We start from the raw sequence: 10,711 nt of genomic DNA on the forward strand, positions 1-10,711 counted from the left end.
AAACACAGCCTTGGGGGAAAGGATATATTCAATTTAATGCTTCAATGGGTAATAATGTAAATACCTTCTAAGAAGGGCTGTGGGACGAATTTTGCTTTCTTTACTTTGGGTGTTGTTATAGACATGTAATGTAATAGTTGGCGCTCACAAATACAAGATAGATATTATGTAGATGTTAAAATGTATAGTGATGCTGTTGTAATATGTCCCCCCCATATTCCTCTTTCCCCTCCCCCTTGTAATAGCCTCAGTAGTCAGGGCATTTAGAGAAGGCTGGCTTATTACCAAAAGGGGCAGTGTAACAACACCTGACTGCTAATCAAGATGTACTCTCCACCCATGGACAGCAGAGAAGGGGTTGGTTGACTGACAAAACTTTGGGAAGGGCTAAGGATATAAAAGGCAGAGCATCCATTTGGTAGAGGAGCACAAGGCTGATAGTCAGGGGGGCTTCCAGAGCTGTAATTCTTCCTTATTCAGTCCTTTATTGTATTTTTTGTTAAGGTTTACAAAACCTTTTAACATTTTAAAAGTGAAGGTGTTTCTCACAGTGTGAAGCTGCCTTTTATTTCAGATGCAATGCTATTGTGTAAGTTGGTAGGGGACGTGCACATTGTCTATGTTGTCTTTGTCTGCATACACATGCCTGGTTATCTGGGCAGGGGTTCACTGGCTCTGCATGTTTGTTTGCAACCTCGCACAGGGTTTTGCCAGCTCTTCAGTGGATGCATTAGGACCAAACTGAGTCAGCTTCACCAGCCAGGCTAAGACCTCCCCTGGGCCACCCAGCTGGGGAACTCCCACAGGCACCAGGGATCAAAGAAAACATCCCAGGGACCACTACAAGCTTCCCACCTTCTCCCCTGCATTTACAGGAAACATCTCAACTGAGTGATCTCCCTCAGAGGAGAGGTTTTCCTTCTGCATCATGTGTTTTATCAACTCTTTTTTTTTTAGATATGTAACAATGGTCAGGAATTTTCACCCCAAAAAATGAAGTGCTGGCTCCCTTCTCCCAGACAGCATCAATTCTGTCCCTCTCTCCCAGATCTGCTTATTAAAATCAGCTGAAAGCTATGTCCTTTTATACCATGTGCCAAACACGTTCATGAATTCTGCTAAACATTTGCAGGCTCCAGCTTTTGCTTCTCTGCAACAGGTTTTTTCTCTGTAGCACACCAGCTCCTCTGAGTCAGAGTTACTTCAGAACTGCAGCATACTGGGAGAGTCAAGATGAAAACATCTACGGATGTGAAAAATGTGGTTTGATATATATCTCAGTAAATACACTTTGCTCATGTTATTGCAATAAGATTGTAATAAGACTAATCCATTTAATAGCAATATGTACACAATGGTAACAAAGGAAACAATTTTTACTCCACTATTGCCTGTGTACAGGTGTAGCTGTATATGCATTGTTGTTGTTGTTACTATTATTATTATGGACCAAAACTCGCTTCATAGCCCACAATAGCTTATTTGAAGCTATAATGCTTATGGATTGAGCAAGGAACAAGCATATATTGTACCCCCTCCTGTCACCACAGCAGGACAACCTGCTTGCCAGCTTGGAGGATCACAGTGGACCTGCTGCTTAGAGGTGGAGAGCCAACTGTGTTTCCCAGGTGGTGCATGGCTAGCTAATAGGAAAATAGTCCATCTCAGAAAGGATAAGAAGTCTCCCAACACGGAATTTCAGACTACATGGAAGCAGCAGGAATAATTCCTATAGATCCTGCTGTTGTTAGGCTCCATCTCTGGTGGGCAGCAGAAGCTTGGGTCAGCCTGTGGTTTATTCCCAGTGACACCTAAGTGCAGATGGCTTTTCTGGTTACATCTCTCCCACTAAAGTTATCTCTCCCATAGAGTGATCCCTTGCCTAATCCACACAAACCTCACCCTTTTCTAGTGGCAGTTGGACATGTCCGGGTGTGTAACACTCAGTTATCTACCTCTGGATGGTGACTCCATTACCCTGAGATCATTGTTTCACTTTCTTTTAGAGTGCCCTGAGTAAGGTGAGGACAGCGTGCAAAGCTGTCATAGAACAGTGCAGAAGGACTGAGCAGAACAGAAGCAGCCAACCTGATCCAGGCCCTAAAGAACACCCAAGGACTACATCCAGCTTGGAAGGAGCAATATGGTTTGGTAGGGAAGGGTGCCCACAAGAGAGCTAACCCCCAATGTGATTGATGTGAGGAACTGGGTTATCTGACAGCACTGATGTATACCCCATGAAAGAACCTGAGCACTCCAGAAGGGACACCACACCCTGCAGACTTGTAGGATCTTGCCTCCAAAACTGCTTGGAAGCACCAGTCCTACAATAATTTCTGCTGGTACCTGCCATGCACCAATCCTACATTCTTCTGTACTAGGGCTGCAGGATGTGGCAATTGGCAAGCTCCACTTCAAAACAAAAAGCCCACAGGTCAGTGCTGGTCACACAAAGTCAATCTTCACCATATCCTCACCCCTCCAAGTCTCATGGGATTCCATTCTTCCATAGTAGAGGTGAACAGGCTTGGTTGGTGGGGCTGGCAAACAGGCTTGGTTGGTGGGGCTGGCATGAAGACAGGCAAAATGCATGAAGAGAAAGCAAAATTTCCAGCTGCTGAGATGCTCCAAGACATCACTGCGTCTATAGGTATCATTATCTTGAACTGATGTTAGCCCAGTTGCTTTCTAGAAATTACATTAAAAAGAAAAAATCTAAAAAAAAAGAAAACTAGGAAAAAGAAAGAAGACAAGAAAAGAAGAACTGGCAGTTTTTAATCACTTGAAAAAGATTAGAGGTTGACCATGTGCTCACCTCACACTTAAAATAGGTTCTATCATGTCAACAGGATGCCCAACTCTGAGTATAAATTATATTTCCCAAGACTAAACAAAGTTTAATATTTATGCTCCATTTCCTCCTGCTCCGATTATAGCTTGTTCTTTAAAAAAAAAACAAACATGAGGAACAAGAGGTCCAAGAGGTTTGCTCTGGCCCCATTTTCTATTCCTTCAGTGTTGAGAGAAGTTTGATGCTGAGACTATGATGATGTTTCACATGCTGGGATTTTGGCTTGTCTTGGTGCTGATGCTGGTGGTGAGCAGAAAAGGGAAGTTGTCTAGGTCCTGTCCTGCATCAGTCTCATCATATGGTGCCTACAGCTCTCAGGTACTGTGTCTTCAGCTGAACTCAAAGAAGAAGCTGCTTTTGGCATCTCTCTGGACTAGGCTTGGCTCAGTCCCCTGTGGTTCCAGCCAAAATCTTCCTCAGGTCCACCTCACCTTGGACCATGAAGACATTGGCGTTGCAAGATGCAGCTTCAGGAACAGTTGCAAAAGAAACATACCTTAACTAGCTCCAAACCAGCTACCAGTGACCCAAATAGCTGTGAAATTCATCCCAAAAGCAGGGTAAAAGACACAGTTCACCCTCACCCAGCCAGATATGACCAGCTATGAAGCAGTCAGCTGTACCCATATTATGAATCAGTGATTGGAAGGATGAGCACAGTCCTGGGCATAGTCCCGGCTCACCTTGTCACTCTTAGGTGACAGGGTCCCCAGGCACTGCTTGATGCCCTGGCGGGCAATGACAAAAAATTGAGCAAGAATGCAAAGTTTACAGTGCTCAAGACATTTGTGGAGTGCTTTGGAATGTTGTACATCACTTGGAGTGGCAGATATTGTGGAAACTCCTGGTGTAAGAAGGTATTACTGCAGGATAAAGATGACATGGCTTTGGTGATAAGGATCTTCTGCAGACTGAGAGACCACAGAAGATAATATAAATAAGTCGTGATGGGAACATCTCCCCAGATGTGAGGGTCGCTGGGGCATGCAGCAGTGAGGCAGTAAGGGAAAAGGGAGAGGAAAAAGACATGGGCAAAACTTCCAGACAAGTAAACCATATCACAGGAGTTTCAAAGTCTCATAATTTTTGGAGGGTTGAAATGGGGCAAATGGAATTTGCGTGAAGGGAAAAAACTCCAGGGTCTCCAGGGCCCTCTGGTTTTATTTTCCATCCTCTGTGGACCTCTGACATACACCACTGCCCAGCAAGACTGATGTACAGCTTGCAAGCAGAGTTGCCAGGTGAACGTCTCAAGATGGTAATAAGGACAGAGAGCTCCTGCCTTGCTGGCACTTGCCTGCCAACTCAGATGGTTGGAAGCATCTTGCATCCAACCCAGATTTCAGGTGTTTCTGTCCACTACTGTATGTCCACCACTTTTCCACCCACTAATATCTCCAGGGACATCTTCTTGCCTGTGTTTGAACATCCCAAAGCTTAATCAGCAGGTTTGGGAAACTGTGCTCCATAGGACAAATGCACACCATTGAGACTGGTGTGGTTTCTATTGCTACTATTTCTCATAACTCTACCGCTGCAATAGCAGGAGGATCTATGAATCAGGTGGTGCCAAACAAGCAGCAGAACAGTTTCCTGTTGTCTGTGCTAATGGGGTTAAAGATCATGTTTCACTCTAAACCTCCTGCTCTATTTAAAGTGTGAAATGTCATCCATTCTTCCTTCTCTTGGTTTCCTTTTGGGTGAGAGAATGAATGTCATTCATGTCTGGTATTTTCAGTCCCTGCTATTGATTCATACCTTATGAAAATCAGTTTAAACTATCAAACACCATTGAAATAATCAATTTTCCCTTTTTGTTGTCCCTCCTTTCCACCTCTTTATCTTAGCTATGTGATGTCTTACTGGAGGGAAGCTAATGAAAGGATTACTGTCATTCTGTGTACAAGGCCTCGAAGCTGATGATGACACAGGTAATTTTCAGATCATGCAGAAAAGGATTTCACCACAGCAGGCTGAGTGCAATTTTGGTCCTTTTATGTCAGGTTTTTTTTTAGGCAAGCACTGAAAAGAAAAGAAATTTGCAGTCATAATCCTAGGGAGAGAAGAAATTGCTTAGAAATGCTCTATCTTTATGTTTTATTTTTATGTTCCTTAAACCCTTTGATCCTCCCCATAACAACCCCTTGTTCCGTCACTATGTCATTTTTTAAAAATAGCTTACAGGTGTGTTATTTCCAAAATGCATCTGCTTCCTGCACAGTGTGTTAGCTTTTCTTGAATAATATAATTTCCAATAATATAACTTCCAGTAATATAATCTCTAATTACATATTTTAGATTTTTTTTTTCCCCATGAAGGAAAATGGTTGAAATCCTGCCTTGAACCTTGAACATGGTCCTTGCTGTGCAGTCTGTCATGCCAGTCCCTGTGCATACTGCTTCGGGTAGAACATACTGCAGGAGGAGAAAAGTATCTGCACCATCTAGCTGATGTCTGGGAGTGGCTACTGTCTTGGTTTACAAGACAGGTGTCTGCTAGGCACACAAGCAGATAGAGGTAGGTGTCTCAGGGCTGAGTTCCAACAGCGCTGGTGAATTCTTCCTGCAGTAAGGAACAGTCTGGCTGTCCTTCTCTGATGCCAGAAAGCGAGAGAGCCCCTGCCCCTGTGAGAAATGACTGCTCACTTCTCAAAGCTTTAAAAGGTTTATTAAAACCTTAACAAAAATTACAACAAAAGTACTAAATACGGAGAAACAGGCCTTGGAGACTCCCTCACGGCTGCTTACCACGTGGCGCACCTTCAAGATGGACACTTTGTCTTTTATACCCTGTGGTGTTGGAGGTGTGCACTAGCCAGCCCTGGCCCTTCCCAAAGTCTGTCAGTCAATTCTTCTTTGCTGTTTATTGGTGGAGACTGCTTTCTTGCCACTTGATTGGACAGTCAGGTGTTGTCATGCCACTCCCTCCATTTTCTTTCCACCTGTCCTAGATAACCTCAGCTGTCTGATGCCAGCAATACAGAGGGGAGAAAAGGGGACTCTGGGGAGAACAGAGGACATCCAAACAACAAACTACAATAAGATAACTGTACATCAATAAAGCTTCTCTTAACGTACTCACAATATTCATCCCTTAATTGCGAGAGCAAATCATCCCGTTATCCATCTGTAACACCCCGAACCCTGTCTCCTCTTTTACCTGCCCCCATTCTCACTGTATCTCCTCCCCCTCTACCCCCAGAGAAATTCCCAAAAAAACCAAAGGAGTTCCCTCTCCCCGACATCAGTGGTTATTAGCAACTCAATAGGAACAAAATTCCACAGAAAACAGGGAAAGAACAGAAAAAAACCAACCCCCAACAACTACCTAGAACAGAGGCTAGACAAGATCAGGAGAATGAAAAGTAAGTATTTATTAAAGGTGAACCTCTGGGTGTAAATAGGTACACCTTTGGTAAGGGGAAAGCCTCCTGAGAGGCTACACCCAAGATCGATGACGGTAGCAAGTTTTTCACACAATTACAAGTTTGGTCCATTTACATATCAGTGGTTAATTCCCCAATTACAGCTTCAGGTAAAGAAGTCATAGTCCCTGAGTTTGTATCCCTCCCAAACTCAATTTTGTTAATACTTTTCGGGGCCTGAGGCTGTAGGCTGTCCTTGAATTTCAGGCCTAGAGGGATGGTTTTGTCTGACCAAAATGTGAAGACAGTTAACTAACACTTTATATGGAGTTTAGAGTTATGCACTAATGCAGTACAGGATTTGGAAAATACAAAGGCCAAAATTCTAAGGCATTACTACAACCCCTTTGGACCAAAGAATGGAACTGGGGATGCACTGGGAGACATAGGGGAATACTGGAGTTAATTCAATGGACTGGGAAAGCAGACACAGGGCAACAAACTGAAGGAAACAATCCTGCTCATCTATTTGATTTTTCCAAACATGGAAACCTCATTTGCTCCTGAACATCTTGATTTCAGAGGCGGGATGCATTCAGCAAAAACTTCAGAGCCAGGACACAGGCAACTTTTCTACTAGGAAGTTTAGTGCACTGGAATGGTGAAATATGGGCAACACAGAAGCATAGATAATTATGCTCAAGTATGTATCACCAGCTCCCTGACAGGAAGAAGTGATGGCAGCAAGTTTGAAGACCTGAGTAAACTCCTGGTCTCCTTTTTCTCATAGAAAATTGTAACCCCAGAATGATGTCATAGGTGAAAAAGATGGAATATCTCTGATCAAATATAGGCATGTACAAGATTAGTATCAAAGGACACTGGTTCCGATAACCTCCACAGCTCATGGAGGGAAATAGAAGCTCTTCTTGCTTGTGATTCATCTCATTCTCCAGCAGATTAATCACCCACAAGGAGCTCCAACTTTCGCCTGTGAACAAGGCAGTGGTGAATGACTAACGCAGACATAGATTCAAAATTAAGGGAAATTAGTCCCTCTTGTAGTCAGAAAACAGAGAATTTGGAGATTTTTTTGCTCATTGTGGGTGTACCTCTTGCTGGTCTAAATCCCAGCTTTTCAGCCCAGGTTGGATATATCAATTCCTTAGATAATTTCCAGGTTTCCTTGAGAGAAGCCAGTTGATGATGGTATCTCTGGATGTGTTACAAATGTTATAAGTGATTCTGCCACTCTGTTGTTGCTTTGAGGGTCTGACATCCATCATCCCACTGAGCAAAGCCCTGAACAGGATCCCTCCATGAAGAGCCTCAGTACCCCTATAAAGCATGTCCTCATATAAAAACGTAAAGATCTTTGCTAAGAAATTGGGATGCAGCTTCTGGGGTTAGACTGTACACCCCTTTTCCTCCTCAGGTCAAAGGCACTGTGTTTTAGACCGTGATCCTTACAGATCTTGGGCCCATCTGGAAGATCTGTCTATGCCATACTATAAGCATCTTCCTGATGAAGGGGTGTGCTTCTTTGGATTTGCTCTCTGGCATCAAGATTACTGTATTTTTATTCTCTCCATATCATGAGTGAAAAGAAGAGAAGCTCTTCTTTCCTCACTGGACATTTTCAAAAGGTTCCTCTTGCTGATAGCACACTTCACAACTTAATGGATGAAATCAGCTGTTCCCAAGACTCAGCTATGAGTCTAGGACTATGAGCTGTTCCCAAGACTCAGCTATGAGCTAGGACTATGAGAATGGACAAGCCTATCCATGCTAGGTTTGGATCTCAGTCATTTCAGCTCTCAGGTAAGACATTCTTGATCTGGGACCAGTCCTTTTACCATACATAAGTGAATATCCACTTATGAAAAGTGAGTAGACGTACAGCTCCTACTGACCTCTCCCTTTCTCCACACACACACATGCCAACACCTATGCCAGCCGTGAAAGAGGTTTTAGCCACAGCACTGAGGAGGTTTCTCACCTTCCACTTGTGACATTTCTTGGGATTAACCCATGATTAACTACTCTTAGCTCAGACCATTTCATCTTTGAAAAATGCAGACTTTCTAAACAAGTAAACTAAACAAAAAATAGCCATCAAACTGTGCCCTATGAGGTTGTTGTAAGGGTTGAGATTCAGCATAAAAACTTTTTTAGAAGGTCCTGTTGCACTAGAACAAGGGGTAATGGTTTTAAGTTAAAAGATGGATGATTTTGTTTAGATATTAAGGAAACATTTTTGATGAAGGTGGTGAAACACTGGCACAGGTTGCCCAGAGAGGCTGTGGTTGTCACATCCCTGGAAGTGTTCAAGGCCAAGCTGGACAGGGCTCTGAGCAACCTGGTCTAGTGGAAGATGTCCCATCTTATTTCAGGGGGAGTGAGCTAGATGACTTTGATGCCTTTCAAACCAAACTATTCAATAATTCTGTTATAAGAAAGTCATTGGAGAAGATTAAAGAAAACAGTGGTGATATTTTCTGGCCACTGAATTATTTTCTCATTGGCATTTGCAGGGAACACACAGGACAACTGATTTTCATATTCTTTGCCTGCCCTCTCGTGGTGAATGGGTGCTGATTAAGTGTATGCATGCATACCTATTTCTATGTACACATATGAATGTATATGTACATATATATGTGTGCAGTGACATATACAGCAGAAAACACTTTAGTCAGATTTGTACCTTGTGTTTGATGTTACAGAAGTGAGCAGCAGTTAATTGTTCCATTGGCAGTAGCTGGTCTTTTTAATGCTGAAGATTTTCCTGTGATTGGTTAAAATTTAGTTCAGATAAAATAATTCAGCATGAAATAATGAGACTGTAATGAATTTTTTTTCCATCTTGGAGACTCTCTTTTTCTGGCTGGGCTTGTTCCTTTTCCTGTTCTCTCCAGCATATTCACAGTCTCTCCCAGACACCCCACACTGAATACATAGTGTACATCTACATACTTCTTTATCCTACCTCTCCTGTTGTGGCCTGTTTTCTCACCTCCCCTTTCATTATCTGCAATTTTATGAAGATTAAAGCTAAAAAAAGAAATTATCAAACTCCTCTGCATTCCCTGCATCCTCCTCTGTCTATTCTTCTTTCCTGCTGAGTAGTGAATGAAGCTCTTCTTCATCTACCTCCCTTCATTCTGCCTGTGGTTCCCCTACACACAGCAGCCTTTGCTTTTCCATCAACATTGTGTTATCCCTCCCAGTTCAGTATCCTCATATTCTCTTGTCTCTGATGCTCTTGTGGTCAAGGATTTGTGCAGCCCCTCCACTCCTCTCCTGGCAGGCCCCGTGTTTTTCTGTGCTGCCAGCATTTTCCATTGTCCTTGTTTCAGCTGGGATAGAGTTAATTTTCTTCCCAGTACCTGGCAACGTGCTGGGGTTTGGATTTAGGATGAGAATGAGGTTGAGAACATACTGACATTTTTGCTCAGTAGTGCTGAGTCTAAATAAAAGACTTCTTGTCCCAAGCTGTGCCAGTGAGGAGCTACACAAGGAACTGGGAGAATGGCTGGGACAGCTGACCCAAACTGGCTAGAGTGATATTCCACATGTCATGGGTTGACACTGGCCAGATGCCAGGAACTCAAAAAAAGCCACTCACTCACTTCCCTGCTGCAGCTGAACAGTGGAGAGAAAAATTTAATGAAAGGTCTGTAAACTGAAGTGAGGACTAGGAGAGATCACTCACTAAATACCATCAAGGGCAAAACAGGCTCAGCTTTGAGATATAATGTGAATTTATTGCTAACAGAATCAGAGCAGGATAACGAGAAGTAAAACAAGCCCTTAAAAACAAATGTTTTGATGCATGCACTGGTGGTTTCATTGGATACACCTGGAATCACAGTGCAAAATTTGGGAATTTAGGTTGCCCAGAGCGGCAGTAGATACCCCATCCCTGGAAATATTCAAGGCAAGTTTGCACAAGACTCGGAACACCTTGGTCTAGTGGAAGGTGTCCCTGTCTATTGAAAGTGTTCCTGCTCATGGCCGGGGTCTTGGAATGAAATGAGCTTTAAAAGCCCTTCCCAACCCTAACCGTGCTGTGATTCTCTGATTAAATATTGGGAAGAAATTCCCCCCTCTGAGGATGGTGAGGCACCAGCACAGGTTGCCCAGAGAAGCTGTGGCTTCCCCATCCCTGGAAATGTCGATGTGCCAGGGGGTGGCAGTGTTAGAGCATAGAAGGAGGAGACTCCTCCATGCCAGTCGGGAGCCTGTGAAGTCCTGGAGCTGGAATGCCCCAAGATGTGAACATCCTGTATCCTGCAGCCCAGCAGCTCACCAGAGAGTCCTGGGCCTCCAGATTAGTTTTATTTCTATGCATATCTCTGGGCGAAGTGATAAAATTAAAAATAATGACTTTAACTGAAATTTTTTTTGCTAAGCAAAATAAAAAACGAAACAGCCAGCTCTGGGTTCCCACTGTTCACGGATTTGTATGAGCTGGGATCGCCCACATCTACAC

This window comes from Serinus canaria, chromosome 1 (assembly GCF_022539315.1).
Source record: "Serinus canaria isolate serCan28SL12 chromosome 1, serCan2020, whole genome shotgun sequence".
In the NCBI taxonomy this organism is placed as follows: Eukaryota; Metazoa; Chordata; class Aves; order Passeriformes; family Fringillidae; genus Serinus; species Serinus canaria.